The sequence below is a fragment of the Dermacentor albipictus genome, chromosome 1 (assembly GCF_038994185.2).
Source record: "Dermacentor albipictus isolate Rhodes 1998 colony chromosome 1, USDA_Dalb.pri_finalv2, whole genome shotgun sequence".
Lineage (NCBI taxonomy): Eukaryota > Metazoa > Arthropoda > Arachnida > Ixodida > Ixodidae > Dermacentor > Dermacentor albipictus.
Genome location: NC_091821.1, coordinates 91,973,411 through 91,990,842, shown reverse-complemented (window position 1 = coordinate 91,990,842; position 17,432 = coordinate 91,973,411). Strand labels below are relative to the sequence as shown.

The window sequence follows — 17,432 nt, the reverse complement described above, 5'->3', positions numbered from 1 at the left end:
ACTACCCTCGACACAACGTGCGGAAGCCATAAAAGCCAGCCATCGACAGTGCACCTTGGGCGCGACATCGCATCGGGTACGGCACGCTAATGCTCGTTCATGTTATAGGTAGTTACCTGTATTACAGGCAGTTACCTGAATAATGCGGGGTGTGTTAAGAGCTGTAGCTACTGTTTATGTGTGGTGTCATGCCCTGTAGAGCTTCATGATTTGCTTAAATGGTTCTTGCTGTTGTAATCCAACATTCACAGTGCTTTATTTGCCCTTCTGCTCATACTTTCTGGAGACGTTGAACCAAATGCTGGTCCATTGTCCAGAATTGAAGCTGATGCATTTGCCCAGGCTCTAGAAGCCATTGGAAAGCTTGAGAATGATCAGGCTGCTCTGATCGCAGAACTCAAGGGCACGAAATACAAACAGGAGGCAGCAGAAAACGAAGTCAAGCTGCTCAGTGCAAAAATCGTAGAATTACAATCCGCCATTTATTCGCATCGCACAGCTGAAGCCAAGACAAATCTTGAGGCTATAAGCAATGTTTTCAAGCAATTGACAGCAATATCTTCAAGGTGTAATGACGCTGAATATAGACTACGCCGTTTGAGTCTCTTACTATATGGAATAGGTGATCATCCTACAGAAGATTGGGCTGCGTCCGAGCAGAAAATTATCAAGTTTTGCTCAGAAAAACTGGGTATTACCACGACATGTCAACAATTCGAGCACGTGCACCGTTTGTGCAATCATTCGCAAGAAAAGCGCAGGCGAGTTGTAGCAAAGGTTACTTTTTTCAAAGACAAAGGGCGTATCTTGGCTTCCACGTCACACTTGAGGGATCAGCGTATTGAATCCGCGAGGATTTTTACCGCGCGATGTGAGAATAGAAGCGAAAACTAGTTTTGCTAAGAATAAAAACAAGGCGTTTAAGTGGAATGACGACCGAACGCGCATAGTCTGTGAGACGTATACCTACGATGTCACAACTGATGCAGTTGTCATAGTCAATAGATACAGCTACGACACAATACGCATGCGCACAATCACCATAAACCGAATCAAACTTCATCATCCTTATCATTATTGTTTGCTAACATGCGTAGTATTATATGTCAAAGCGCGATATTGTTTCTTCTTATCTTGACGATTGCAATTCGAATATTCTTGCGATTACCGAAACCTGGTTACATCCTGGAATCAGCGACAACGAAATTTTCCCGGGCAACGTCACTTGCAGCATATACAGGCACGACCATTATAAGAAAAGAGGAGGCGGTGTCATGATGGGATTAAAAATATCAAATATTTTGCTGTTAAAACCCATACTAACCTCAAAATTATTTGGCTGGCCTGCTCAGTATCAACCGTGAAAGTACTGCGTGGTAAGTGTTACCGTGAGCCGGATTCTGATTTTTCCTTTCTAAGTGCATTACGTGACAGTATTAATGAGGTGATTCGTCTGTATCAGGCAGATATAATGTATCAAGTCGGAGATTTCAATCTTCTTTTAATTGACTGGGTTAATCTATCCTCAACCTCTCATATGTGCACAAGCTTTATTACCTTAACATTATATTTTAACCTATTTCAGGTGTTTATTCAACCCACTCGCAAGTCCAGTTTTTTTTTTACCTGATTTTGACAACAGCCCCAGAAACATGGTTTCAGTGATCACCCGATGTTCCAAGTGACCATCAATATTCCATGCGCGTCCACCGGTTTCACAAGAAAGCAAATTAGAGACTACAACAAAGGTAACTACAGTATGATTAACTCGGAAGTAGAAAACTTTTTATGGATGTATTGGAGCCACCCATTTACAGCCGATCTGTCAATGAATATTGGTTACTATTCAGGGATAAGTTGTCTGCATTAATTAAAACACACGTCCCTCTTGTTACAATAACTAACGAGAATTCCAATCCATGGTTTACTAAAACTTCACCGAATGAGAAACAAGAAAAAAGGCCTATATGAAAATGCGAAACGCGTACATACAACATTGGCTTGTGATACATACAAAACCCTCTAAAAGAGTACTCTTCAGGTTTATTAGTCGCCAAAGATAAATACGAGGGTTATCCAAAAGTAAGGGCTCTTTGTTCACATTAAAACATTTACGCTTCAGTATAAACTTTTATTTGTGCAGCGCCATCTGTGAATTCTTCGCGAAGGCAATGAAATTATTGTTTTGGCATAGTAGTCGTCTGCTTGTCGGGGAAGGAAGGCAATGTCCGCGAAAATCGTTGCTCCCGCCTGTCTTGAAGTGCGAGCTGTAATTCGATTTTTGAATGCAAAAGCTTCTCAAGTGTATGGGCAGTTGGTCCTAGTTTACGGACCTACAGTGATGAGCGAAGGTCAGTAAATGGTGTCGAGACTTCAAAAATGGCCGCACAAATGTGCACGATGCACGAGCGGAGTGGCATACCCAGCATCCAGAACAATGAAACTGTTCAACAAGTCGACCGGCAATGGCAGTTAGATCTGCAACTGACAGCTAGTGGTCTGCCTGATAAATTTCCTCTCGTTGGACGCACTACCATTTACACGATTGTAACTGAACAGCTTGGATATCACAAAATGTGTGCAAGGTAGGTATCAAAAATGCTTACCGACCAACTCAAACCGCAGAGAATGTCAAGTGGACGAGCATTTCTGGACCGCTACCGACAAGACGGAGTTGAGTTGTTTTCGCACATTGTTACAGGTGACGAGACTTGGATTTCCTACGCCGCTGCAGAAACAAAACAACAATCAATGGAATGGCACCACTCCTCTTCACCAAAACTGAACAAATTCAAGCAATTTCCTTACTCGAGTCGGAAAACGATGGCTACCATTTTCTGTGACGAAAAGGGCACTCTTTGGTTGATTTCATGGAACGTGGGATCACAGTTACAGCTGTTGTATACTGAGAAACGCTCACCGAACTGAGATGTGCGATCAGAAATCGACGGCGCGGGAAACTGTCGTCTGGAATTGTCATTCTCCGTGACAACGCACGTGCCCACCCCGCTGACCGAACCAAGAAGAAGATTCAAGATTTTGGTTGGGAACTTTTTCATCACCCACGCTACAGTCCTGGCCTTGCACCAAGGGACTATTTCCTCTTCCTTCACTTAAAACAGTGGCTTTGGGGACGATTTGACGACTACGAGAAACTAAAGACCGCCGTTATCAACTGGTTCTAATCCCAGGCTGCGAACTTATATGCAGAGGGACCAAAGAAACTTGTGCACCGGTACGAAAAGTGCTTGAAAGTTAACGGTGATTACGTAGAAAAGTGAAGTAGGTTTGTACTAAACTGAACTCGCCAATAAAAACTTTTACTAACTAATATAGATATATTTTAGGACCAAACGGTCCTTACTTTTTGAATAACCTTCGTATTTCTCGAAACATCTACCAGGGATTCTTGCAAGTAATACAAGCATTAAAATAATCCGAAGTTAGTAAAAGAATTTCAGTGATCCTAATTTTCTTGCTGTATCTGTTACTGTATGGAGACGAAACGTTTATAATGTTATTATGTTATTGTGTTTACTGTTTTTAATGTTATTGCTCTTGATATTGTATGTAGTAATATCGCATTAGTGTTCCATACTGCTGCGTTGCATGAACATTCCTTTCATTGTACAGGTGCTTACTTCTTTTGCTTCCTAATTGCTGACGAATATTTAACGTATTTCCCTAACACAATGCCTTCTCGAAGGCCTGTATGGTACTTGTAAATAAATAAATAAATAAATAAATAAATAGTGCGGGTGCTGGTAACTTTGCCTTGAGGTCATATGAACTATTTATTATACAGTTTTCTTCCTTTCCGTAATTAGTATCGAAATAAAGACATTCAGTCGCTTGGTAATATGTTGCTGGGGGCCGACCTAGCTGGCAATTGCTCCTCCAGAGCGCCTCTTTCTGCGCCAATTTTGTCACCATGTGCCCATCAGTCCTATCTCTCGCAGAAATGTGAGAGGAATGCGTGACACTTCCACTGTCATTCTTTTGACGGCGGTGCGGTTAACGGGCGAGCGTGGTCGCGCGTGTCGTTGCTGTAACAGTTGTCCAGAAAAGGAAGCTGTTGAAGAGGGGTGTGCAGTGATTTCCCGTAATATAGCATCAACTACAGATGCATGATGTTCGATCATGCTATCAGTCTACCTCACATCTTTCATTCCGTGTCTTTTAAAGGGCAGCTGAAGCACTTTTAAAAAAAAGTGAGCTTTCAGCGAGGTATTAAAGTTTTTCACACCTTGGATACGAAAATCCTAGTTTAACAGGCCAGAAATTACCGCCACACGCTTTATTTAGCAAAAACAAGCCGCAGCTTCTGTGGGAGACGTCGCGCGTCTGTTGACAGGCTCCGATGGCGAATACGATCGTGACGTCATTTGAGGTGTCGGCAGCTTGCGTGATTCGAAGAGAGCGCTCACGTAACCCCTGTTGTGACGTCATCCTCGCGCCCCGTCTTTCGCCGGTATGCTTTGCGTGCGAAGGGGGGGGGGGGGGGAGCATCAACGAAAATTTAAACGGCGATTGCAGCACTGCTACGTGCACAATCGACAAAACAACTTCAGGAGTTGAATTACACTGTGGCAGCCTTCGAAACCACCGCAACTCTTCCTATTCTGAAACCTCTTCATATTCCCTTGAAACCGAGCTTTGCTTCCTCCTCGCTCTCATATGACGCCGCAAGGTAAATGCATTGCCACTTTGATTGCATCCTTACATTAGCGCAAGAACCCGCCGTGGTTGCTCAGTGGCTGTGGTGTTAGGCTGCTGAGCACGAGGTCGCGGGATCGAATCCCGGCCACGGCGGCCGCATTTCGATGGGGGCGAAATGCGAAAACACCCGTGTACTTAGATTTAGGTGCACGTTAAAGAACCCCAGGTGGTCGAAATTTCCGGAGTCCTCCACTACGGCGTGTCTCATAATCAGAAAGTGGTTTTGGCACGTAAAACCCCATAATTTAATTAGCGCAAGAACTTTTACAGCGAAGCTGTATACGGCTAGTTTCCAACGGATCAATGTACATAGACCAAAAACGTGGGCCGATCTCGAAGATAATGCAATACCGGGGCGACCCGCGGTGAAAGCGAAGCAGGGTTCAAGCACTCCGCCAACGTGCAGAAGTATGTTTAATATCTTGGGTCCAAATACAACCCATATCAGATATTAAGCTGATAAGAAGAGATACAGAAGACAGGCATGCACTGGCTGCTGGTTCCGGCACGAACCCGCCTAATTCCATACTGCGAAACGTTCGCCAGATCGAGGCGGAAGAACGTGGGCCAAGCGACACGCACCAGTTCATCCACTGTTCCCGGGAGAGGCGCTTCTCGCAGCGATGGCACGTTTGGGTGATGCGGCGAGTCTATTTAGGTTCGCACGAAGCTCAGCAGCGACAAAAGTAGCGCAATCCTTTGAACGTTCTCGCGGCCGCGCGAGATTTCCGCCTTTCTCGCTTACCTGCGCTCTTCGCCGCCCTCTCCCCTTTCCGATTCGACTACTGCAGTCACGTGACAGCGCGAGCTTTTCCATATTATTTTCCATCCGAGAAGAAAGCGCGCGCTTTCAGAAGTCTCTCGGGCGACATTTTCGAGGCATGAATGAATACGCGTCGTAGTGTACGTAGTATGCGGTTTATATCGTGATGGTAGCTTGCATCGTGAGCGCGTCGTTAGGAACAGCGTACTTCCTTGGCGCTGTTTCCACTCGTCGTCATGAGTTGCTGCGCTACGGTTGCCGTCATCGCTTCAGTGAAGGAGAAAAGCTTTTTGCGCTGCCATCCGGCAAGCACGCTGTACTAGAGCATGCTGTACTCAGCATGCTCTAAGGTTATCTCAGCCAGAGCGCACAGTCAGTGCCAACGTAGTAAATCTTAATGTTTATTGTAAGGCTCTAGGCGAAGCCATCATGCTAGAATGGTTGATGTGGCTCCAGCCACCGCTTCCGTTCTCCTTAACGACGTAGCTGCATAACTGAGTCGTTATAGTCGGCGGTACTCAAAACAGATTTGTACCTTCAATTTCTGATGAACACTTTCAGGAAGCAGTGTTTTACAATCAGTTATTTGTGACGATTCACAAACCAGACTCTGCGAAAGCCCGCACCGAGATGCGAACGTGTGCTCATGCTACCACTGTCGCAACTAAAAAACAAATATTTTACCTGTTTTCCTCCCCGAAATTTCGTTCGTATCGCTTTTGCTTCTTCGCGTGGTTGAAATAAGGTATTCGGATGTAATTTAAGTGCCACAAGAAATAAATAGGAGCTAAAACAAAAGCGTCAAATTGAAAAATCGCCGCCCAAACGTTCCGTACAGATGGTTAACCAGCGAAGTTGAAACGTGCGGCCCCAATATTCATCACCGGGTTAATCCCGACAGTTCCTTAAATGACGGCTTGGTAAGCTGCCGGATCCTCCTTACGCAGTTGCTGCTTGCGCTCGGCTGCACGAGCCTATCGTTGTGCCCGGGCTGCAGCATCGGCACGGCGTTGACGAGCTCGTTCCCGGTTCTGCTCGCGGCATTGCTGATCGGAAGCTGTGCTGCTCGGGCGCATGTATGACGCGTGCCTACCCATTTCTTAGCCGGAGAGAAACTGCTGCGCGCGCGCTCGGCTGCGACGGAGAGTAACGACGTCACTACTGGCGCAGCCAATCGCGCATCTCTCGTTCTCTTATTCTTCTTTTTCGCGCATGCGCATGGAGTTGCGCTGAAGGAGTTTTCAGCGTACAGGTGACGGACGGATTAATTGGCTAGCCATAAAGAGCTTCTCTGTATAAGTTGACATCCAGCCCCCATTAACGCATGGCGTCGTCTGCGATCTGCATCGGATAAGTGGCGCCACCATCGAGGGGCGCGAGAACGCGAGCAGAAACAAGTGTGAAGCGGGGGTGGACGGCGGTCATGGCGCTGCATTTAATCATTGAGGGGTTTTAGCGCACACCGGACACGGCATACTGCCCACAGACCAAAAAGATGTAAATGTGGTGGTGGTCTGTTCTCCACGCAGTTGGACTGCGTGGCGTCCTATAGGGTTGTGTTTAACACCTGCAACGCCATAGACGGTGTAACCGCAATCGAGAAAAAATGATTATCAGCGTGGTGATCACGACCCCAACGGTCCGGCTCTCGGTCCCAGGGCACAGCACGCGTACTGGCCGATCCACACGACGGACCAAGTCTGTGGGCCAATCGGTCACGTGATGAGACGTCACGGCCCGCCGCGGTCCGGCCCGACGCAGAGCACATCCACACGGCGGACCGCCGTAGCAGACGGCAGAGCAGACCAACCAGCCACACTAACCCTTTTTCGCGTTATCATTGTAATCATTCCGGCTCGAGTCCCACAAACAGGGGAACTGCTCAGCAAGGGATACAACATAAAAACCTCCTCGTGACTCCAAGAGGACATGGTCTTTAGAAAATATATCTGCTGCACGCACGTGTAGGCGGAACGGCGGACATGAAACGACTGGCTTTTTCTGAGCCCAAAACAAGATTGGATTTGGCTGAAGACACTCTGTTCGCTGGCTACGTCAAAATGGCTGTGGTTTGCATGTGGTCTGCCGCCAAAACTAAAGCGGGAAAAGCCTTGGCCATTTGTTGGACCGCGATGGTGGTCTTGCGCGGGCGAACGGCGGTCCGCATTAACTGGTGGCGTCCTATCACGGGATGCGCGTACCGCGGTCCAAAAGAGCAGTTTGGTCCGTCGTGTGGATAGGCCTTACCCAGCCGCCACAAGAGGTCCGGCGAGTACGGTGGGCACTGGGGTGATCCCAACGCCAAGTTGAAGTGCCCGGGGTATCCAATAGGACAAACCCCGCGTCTGTAAGCGTACAATATTCCAACAAGCAATACGAAGCGATTGCTTGTTCCAATTACATTGTCCATCCCATCCCGTCATTGAACGCTGGCGGCGCTTGCGCCTTCGACGGGCTTTGACAGCCTCCTGTTTAACTGGATAGTCTTTGAATGTTATATCATGATTCTCCGTTTGGCAGAGTCCGCATTTGTACGTGGGTGTCTTGGGCGATTTCACAGAGGCGTCTGCTGGATGAGGACACAAGGCTCACATATGACCGGGACGGAAACAGCAATAGCAGTGTACCACCGCGGGATTGTACACATGGAACTACAGGGTGCATCCATACAGTACGTAATACGGATCGGAGGAGTTCGAGGACCTTGGAGAGTGACCAGGCACGTGTGTCCATGACCCACGTAACGAGCTGTCACGACTTTGTGGCTGGACCAGTTCAAAGCGTCAATAAGGCTCTCCCGTGACTACCCCGGGCTAACACCAGAAACCATATACCGACGCAAGTCCAAACCAGAAATCAAGTACGCTTCCGGCCACTTGTACGGTAGAATAGATGAGTCGCAGAGCTTGCAGGTGAGTGAGGCGGTCGGCATCCGCTCGCGAACGCACCAACATGGATATGCTGCTGCTGGGGTGGTGATTCGAGAAGCCTTGAAACGCGGTGGTTTTGAGGCAAGCGTTGAAGGCTGCCTGGAGGAGGCGATTTGATAGTTTTGATACGTCCAACCCTTCATGTGGTTTCACCACTGCTTTGCACTTCGACGCGGAGCCAGGCGATACAGAAGCTACCGAGGAGGGGCATTCCCGCTTGCTGGCCGGTGCTTCCGCAGCAGACGATGCGCCTTCATCCATTTGTGAAGCTCTTCGGCAGGTATTCGACAACATATACTGGCCCCCAATTGTGTTGAAAATATTGTAGAAAAATTTTGTTTTTCCCCATTCACGTTATATTCTCGTTTAACTACCGGCAATGTTAGGGTCTCTCATGTGCATTACGTGCGATCATTCCACTTTCCATGTCCCATGTCTCCGATACACACCATTTTTCACAAAGGCGCCCGACTCACACTGCAATCACCGTCAGCACTGGGTGCGCACTCCGCAATCTATTGTCACGCTTTAGGCGTAGGCAACTGCAGGATATTCTGATTATCTAATTGATCAGTGGTACGTCACAGCGTCCAGAGTGTCAAGGTTCAATATTGGCTGCCGTGCCTCTGCTTATCTTCCAATGCTTGTTTTTTTATTCCTTAAAACGACTGTTGCCGTTCACACAGAAAAACTTGCATGTTTAGTTTGCATGCAAGCATCGGAACTATTCCAGTGTATCAATTTGAACATGGATGGGGATGTTCTCGGTTACGCACGGTGTTGGGCACCTTCTAAATTCCGGCGAGCTTAGCACGTTCCCGCTACCTGCCTGTGGGAAACTTTCTGCAGAAGGCATCGGCCATGGAGAGCGAAAATATACAGATCAAACACACATGTTGGAATTTATGCGAATGCAGCCTTAGAGAAGCGGCTAACTGAATGCTAGTCAACTAGCGACGATGCATGCAGTTGTGTTTACTTTCATTTTTATACAAAGCAAAATCTCACGCAACGTTTGTGTTTATCTACCATACATGTCACAACTTTATTCCTATGGAATTTTTATGTTTATGCACTGCACCACTCACAATCTATGCCAGAGAGAGAGAGATGCAAATGAGAGAAAAGCAGGGAGGTTAACCAGACAATCTATGCCGAAGTACTAGCAGCAAATGAGGTGGATGCATAGAGTGTAAAACGTCTGTGCCCCGATATCACGAGAACGAAGGCGACGTATGATGCTTGTCGAGGGAAGGATGGCGATCACAGATGCATGGACAGAGAAGTACGCTACACATCTAGCTACATTTAAGGATTCTGTGCCTCTTGTGCCACAGTGGCACGAATCCATTCTGGAGGATTGGCGAAGAATAGTCACACATCCCATGGCACATACCAGATCTAAATCTAAGAAAATAGATTACGACAAAGGACCCGTTGAATTAGTGTGCTATTTAGTTAAGATGTCGTGTGTTGGAGGTACTTGTGGAATAAAGGAATTTTCACCGCGAGAGTGGGTGGGAAAAGTCGTTTTATTCTTCTGAGCGCTGATAAGTCGTGTCCATCTTTAAGAACGTTCCAGATGCCAGCCCCGCACGAGTAATTCCTTTTGCCGCGCCTTCGTCTTCTTTTACTCGCGGATAATATACTCTGCGGTCTGGGATGAAAAGTTCTAAAGGGTCTAAGCGCTGTATAGGGCGGACGGTAAGTAAGGTTGGCAGCCTTATTTTATACGCGCGAACAACACCATATTGACACTGAATACACCCGCTGATTACACTAGTTTTCCGAAAGATCCGAATAATGCTTTCTACATGAATAATTACGATATCGTTCTCTTTTCGTGACTCTTTTGTACCTTTCTCGAATGAACGTTGCGAAGTACGAGCGAGTATTCACGTAGCCATCGCTTCCAGAAATGTTCCATTACGCGTTGCCTGTGGACCCATAAATTCACTAACTCAGTCTCTCTGCTGCGCTTGTCACCAACTCCTTCGGGTGCGGATAACAAAGGAAAACCTTACAAAAATTGTGATGGCGTTAAAGTGTCTGGCTCATCGGGACTCGAGTACATAAAAGTTATAGCCTAGAACTCAGCACAGTTTCAGCTTCAGCTAGCAAAGGTAATATAATAGCTGTAAATTCAAAGAGCATTTGTTGAATGATTTTCGAAGACACTCCTTTACAATTATAATTAGCCTCTTCCGAAGGGCAGCTTACCAATAAACTTTCTCTGCAATAAACATCGAAGGTATTTTGTGACTCACGCAGTAATCGATGACTTCGTCTCTTAGCAATTGGTGCCTGTGATCCAGATCGCGTGATGTTTTATTAAATGTAGCGGTATTATGGGAGTACGCCATTCGCGGTGTTCCTCGTCTAGCACAGAACCTCTTAAAAGCCGCTATGAAGGCATCCGCTGTAAGATCCAGTACATGCTCAACGTGAATGGCTCTCAGCACTGCTCAAGTGAAGAGCACAGTATACACTTTCACAGTACCACAATCAGGAAGAAACATTGGCCTGGCAAAATTCATTCCTTTAACTTCTAACGGCCGTGAGTTGTCCACCCACTGTCTAGGAAGACAGTGCGCACTCGTCGCTTTGGGGTGAAATCGGGCACACGTCACACACTTTCTGAGCCCACACTTCACAGCTGTCCAGCTCTCACCACCTTAAAAGCTAGCACGAAGCTCGGCTAACGTATCGTCAACACCACCGTGCAGCACCGCTTGGTCAGCGCCCATAACGATGAGGTGTTTTACCGGATGATTGCTCGGAAGAAGCACCGGTTTTTTGTCGGTGCTCGTGAGATCAGCGTACTCGAGGCGAGTTCGTATCCTTATGATACCTTTCTCATCGATGAGTGGGTGTAAATCCCTTATTGGCGAATCGTTTTCCGGGTGGTTTCCTGCTATGAGTTCGGTTATCTACGTTCTGTAACTTTTGTACTTGTTTGAACCAGATTTTCTCGAATTTTGAAGCTCTGAAGTTGACAGTGCTCCTTGTCAACGGTAGTTAGGGAAACGACAGTTGACCAACAGTTTTAGCCAAGCTGTGACGCGTATCGTCTTTATCAGGAGTCAGACTTCTCTAGGTTGAAGATGGCATCTTACGCCACATTTATCACGCCGGAACACCCTTCTTGAAGTCACAGGACACGCGTTAGTCTGCCGGTACAGGTACGCTAACGCTGTCCAACGTAGGCACGTAATCCTGTGTGTTCGTGCGACACCCGTTCAGGTCCCTTCTACCACAGTCGATTATCTCGAAAGTTTTTAAGTGGAAGTCCACGAGTTAACAGATCCGCTGGGTTTGGTTTCCGGGCAGTAATTCCAGCGTGATGGGAACGTTGTTGCTTAAGTTTCGGTAACTACGCTAGGAACAAACTGTTTCTCCTTGGCTACGAATCTTTGAATCCAGCAAATTGGGACGGTTGAATCTGTTCGCATGTCTGTTTTCCAGTTACTAGGTGAAGAGCCTCCCATAAGAATTTGAGCGTTCTAGCAGCGAAACGATAAGTTTCAAGCGGGGTAATGAACCCCGCTTGTGTGCTAGTAATGAGCCCACATTATATGTTCATGTTTTAAGCAGAATTTTTTTATTACTCCGAACAAAAGCGTGTTCACTTGTTCTGCTTTGTCAGTCAGCACCGCCAAAACTGCGAATAGGAGTGTTCGCAGTCCGCTATTACACTCGTGTTGTCCACCTCGATCTGCCTCCAAGCGCGCTGGCACGGGAGTCTGTGAAAAGCCGCATCTGTGTCTTGCCTTCGCACTGGGCGCTAGGTAAAAGCACAGGGCTGGCAAGTGTATAGTGGCAGTTTTGAAAGCGAAACTTGGCTTGCTTCAACCGGGTGCTTTCTTCTGGCTTATGTCATTCAAAATGGGTTGATCCGGGGCGTGATGCAGAGTGGCAGCGGATGCAGTGTTAACTGAGGCGGCGAGGGGCATCAGCTGATGCACTAAGCGCAGACTTCAGCACCAACACAAACACGCCGTCGTCATTATGCCATCGTCATAATTGCTTCTTTGCCATGCCGCCGTAATTATTCCTTCGTCATCATTCCATTCTCCTCGTTATGAGGTTGTCGTATATTCATCGTCGTCCTCACTACGTCATCATTCGGCCGTAGTTATTGTATTGTCATAATGCCGTTGTCGTCATTCTATCATCATCATTCGGTCATCATTATGCCATCGTAATAAATGCCGTCATTACATTGTCGTTATTCCGTTGTCGTTATTCCATTGTCGCCATGCCTTCAGCGTCATACTATCATCGTCTTTCCAGCGTCGTCATCCTATCGTCATCATACATCATCATCGGCTTAGCATAATCGCCGTCATTCCTTCATTGACATGCGTGCTATCAGCATGTTCGAGTGCAATAATTGTATGTACAGCGAGGCGTTTCCTGTCGAAAAAGTGGTAAACTTAGTCATGCACTCTATACTCGTAAAGGGCTGCTAAACAAAAACAGCCTTCCTCGCAACTAATAAGAGCTTCACATGGACCAATTCCCATGCCACGTGCGATCCGCTAATTTTTTCTAAGTCTGTCTGGAGAATGACTATATTTGCGATTTAAAAAAAAAACTAAAAATGCAAAATCACAATTCGTATATGCCTTAGGCCGAAACGCCGAATATTTTAACCCAGCAGATCACTTGTTCTAATATGTTTTGTTTTCCACAGCCCAGAGAGGCGAAGGTCGCGTCCTGGGAATTCTCCCGAATATGTGTTTTTCTTTTTTCTTTTTTTTTTATAGCGCAGCTCTCAGGCGCCAGTTCCTGCGGTGAGCGTCGGCGTGCCGCGGAGTCGTATCTCGGCCTAACCCAGCGAACGAGCACAGCGAAAGATGAAAGCGAACGCGGAGCTCAGGGGAGGATAAAGGACACGAGTAGGAAAGCGGAGAAGAGGGTGCAGCGGAACCTTGAGGCGGAAAGCGAAGGCGGGCATGGCGAAAGCGTGAGAAGAAAAGCGTAGTGTGGTGACACTGGCTGCGAAATGGCGCCAGAGTAGCGCGCGTCGTCTGGGAGGTCTGTCGGTGGTGGCTGCTGTCAATCGCGCCTTCGCGTCAACCGCGCGCTGGATCTCGCCACCTGCAGATTAGCGAGGCAGTCGCGCCACACTTCACTCCCTTTGCAACGTGCCGCACGAGACCGATTGTCCGCGCCAGCCAATAAGTGAAAACACGTATAGAGCTGCGCTAAAATTTTGCATTAGGGAGTATCGTTACCATCGATAATTTTTTTTTCTCTTTACGGTTTGTTATTGTTACTTCTCCGAGGTACTCAAATTCATGAGCATGCTATAAGCCCTCTGTAGAGGGCCTTTCGCTAGCAGGTTTTTTTTTTTTTTCGTGTTGTTGGTGGTGTTCTTGTTAACGATCCCAAGATGGTTGTTTCTTGCACTACATGTTCTTTTTTTCACTTATCAGTTCAAAACGCACTTTACCTGCGCTGTATAGCAAGAACTTTACCGACATGCGACAGATGTTTCGAATCGGATCATTTCTTGGCACTTGCCTTCTCGCGCGTACAAATGACCTTCTTTTTTTTACTTACGCGGGACGGACAAAGCTTCCTAGAGCGTACTTTTGGGTGCAATCTTCAGTATCGACGCCGCCCTGCCATCACGTGCACCGCGCCGTGATACTGCCATTACGGTATATGTGGGCTGCAAAAAATTGTTGGGCGCCCAAAGAATTGCCCGCCTTCACTTTCACTACGACTGAAAATTGAGAAAGATCTTCATTTTTATGGGCCTTTCCTTTCGATCTTCTTTTTTTTTTGCCCTCTTCACTTTTTAACTCATCGCCCACGTTTGCAGGAGAGTGAGAGGGCTGCCTTGAATTCAAACCAGAGAGTAGGCATGCTAAGAAAACTAAAACGGTTCTGACTACTTTGGTGATCTTTGTCTTTGTATTTATTTATATTTTCAGCTTTAGTCGGAAAGGGCGCGAACTACGTCTTTTGCGAAACACCGGGTTTTTTCAATAGCCGTTCTTTAGCAGCACACCGTTGACGCGTGCACCGGTGGCAGTATCGTTGGACTTCTGCTTGTACGAGTACAGCATCCACATCCAATTCAAGTTGATGCGTGGGCTTTGTCCGCACCTTCTTGCCGTTTTGAGTGGCCTCCGGAGAAAATGAGATAAGGAACGGATTGTCGACAAATCTCCTTCGCTATAACTGGGTTACGGACTTTTCGGTTTTGACGAAAAGTGTTCCCACTACATCCGCCGGAGGAAAAAGAAAGTAAATTTGGGTTGAGAACACGCCATGCACGAACCATTCAGAAACGTAACTTATATACGTGCATGCGTAAACTTGTTCATTCCAAGGTGCAGGGCTCGGATTTTTGTAGGCTGATTTTATAACCACTAGTACTGGTGGTGGTGATGGTGGCGGAGTGAGCGAGTTACTATCGTTGGATATGGAAGAGTGTTACGGAAAATACTTTCGTTATTTTCTCTGCAGTGCTTCATTCATGCAGATTTGTGGAGTCAGGCAAAACCAATTTTTAGCAGCTGAACATTTCTTCGTCTTCTTTAACTGCTATGCTTTTTTTCGCCGCACTATAAGAGGGAAATACTCCAACTTTCGCTGAACTATAGCTCACATTTAGTGAAGTCATGCTCCGTACGACCGTGTGTCCGGTAGCGGCATGCGCCAGGTGTCACATCCAAACATCGCAAACTTCCCTTGTGCTCAGTTTAAACAGTTAATCTTTTCCAGTGACAAATAAGTCAAGGCGCTGCATTGCATGCACCGCTAGGTTCCATGTTCCGTCCTGATCAATGTAATCGACAGTATGGCCCTAGGACACCTGGAGTGGTACTTGGAGTGCCATAAAACCTATCGGGATGCAATGGCGGGCTTTCGGCGGAGTCGATCATCGATGGATAGCGTTGTCGACCTGGTCACCTACGTTCAGCATGAGAAAGGCCGTAAGCCTCTCTGGCTTCTTTGTTCCTCGATGTCAAACGGGCGTATGACAGCGTTACACACGAAGTCATCTTCTCTGCTCTCGAAGAGGTAGGAGTGAGTGGTCGCATATTTCAATGGATACGCAGCTATCTCTCCATACGACCCTTTTTGTAAACAACGAGGAAGGCCATATTTACTACATTATAGCTTCCGCTGCATCCAGCAGGCCGGTGTACTTAGCCGTGTGCTTTTTAATGTAACCCTAACTTCTCTCCTGGAGTACGTGCCAAGCACAGTCAGGCTATCAATGTACGCGGATAACATCTGCATATGGACGTCTGCAGTTACACGACTACAGTTGCGAGCAAGAATTCAGAGAGCTGCCACCCAAACTGCTACCTACCTCCGTAATCGAGGCCTGGAAATTTCCTCCGAGAAATGCGTACTAGTGCCATTTACGCGCAAACCCGTGACAAACTACAGCGTAATGATAAATGTCGAAAGTATACCGCATGTTCGATCTTGCGAGTTTCTAGGTGTCATAATCTACAGGGACTTATCACGGAGCCCTCACGTATCATACGTGAAAAAACGGTTGACAGGCATCTCCCACCTGTTCAAGTTTTTCACTGGCAAGACTTGGGGAATGTCCACAAGTGCTATGCTACAACTATACAGGGTGCGTTTTCTTGGCTTTCTGTGGTACAGCTTGCTAGCAACAACCAACACAGGCAAAATTAATCTACGCACAACACAAAATGTTCAGGCTCAAGTGCTCCGAATCTGTCTAGGATGCCTCAGGGTACATCAACAGTGGCGACTATAGCAATCGCTAGAGACCACCTTGTCAAGACCTACATCGAAATTGAAGCGCTGAGCACCCATATAAGGCAACTTGCCAGGACTCCTCGCCAGCACCTAGCATCTCTACCAGCAGACAGACCACGCACTTCTTTCACACAAACGAAAACCCCACATGGTGAATCATTGCCAGCTTGTTTCACTCCTGCTGCGAGGCCTTCGATTCCACCATGGTGTCTCGCTCAGCCAAAAATGAACCTGAAAATACCTGGCATTACGAAAAAAAGCTGACCTATCATCACTAGCCCTTAAACAGCTCACGCTACTACTTTTGTACGAGAACTACCGTGACTCTACGTATATCTACACTGATGGATGTGTCCTCCTAAACAGCTCCGCTGCGGCAATTGTGATACCAGCTAAAGCTACAACCATCAAATTTAAGACGACTCACGCGACAACATCGACGGCAGCAGAGCTCGCAGTGCTCCTTACCACCCTTCTTTACATCGGTGATGAACTGCCACACAAATGGACGATCTTCTGGGATTCAAAGGCGGCACTGCAGTCTCTACTGTCACCTTTAGAACGTGGACCACACGAACAGCTGGTATTTCAGGTTACAGATACGATTCCCCATATAAGTGATGCAGGCCATGAAATAACTTTCCAATGGCCCCCAAAGACACTGCGGGATATCGACAATGAACGATCAAGCTGCCCATCGTTACGACTGGCGTGTAGCACCACGTGCAAAAAGGATGATCGAAAGACCTTGCCGAATTGAAACGGAGTATGGATCCCTAATATGCTTTGGTTGTCTCCAAAGGTTGCCGGTCGGGCGGGCGCCCCGCAATGATTTCGGGCCCCTTTGTGTGTGTGCGACTCTAGGGGGGAACCCTTTCCGCGAACTGTGCGACTCAAGGGGAGAACCCTTTCCGCAAACTGTGCGACTCAAGGGGAGACCCTTTCCGCGAACCAAACAGGACGCACGGGTTGCCGCCAGCTGAGGCAAGCACGTGCAAAGTAGCCTAGGAGGGAGCAGCCGCCAAGCGCCGACGGGACTCAGTACATGTCACGTGACTTTGACGTGAGCGAAATCCCGCCTACGATTTTTGCGGGCCTGTTTAAGCGGCCCCACAATGTAGTTTTATTAACTCATTCTCTTGTTTTTATCCTTCACCAGCCATGGAATAAACATTGCAAGTTTCCCACTAGAAATCGTCTCGCCCCTGCCTGGTCGCCATGGTCTAACGCCTGCAGCCTGCCGAATACGCCACGCTACC

General features: G+C 47.3%; 1 pseudogene; it reads right to left on the bottom strand.

Moving 5' to 3' along the window:
• Positions 1 to 5,036: 5,036 nt before the first annotated feature.
• LOC135902680 (U2 spliceosomal RNA) lies at positions 5,037 to 5,205 on the bottom strand (annotated as a pseudogene).
• Positions 5,206 to 17,432: the final 12,227 nt, after the last annotated feature.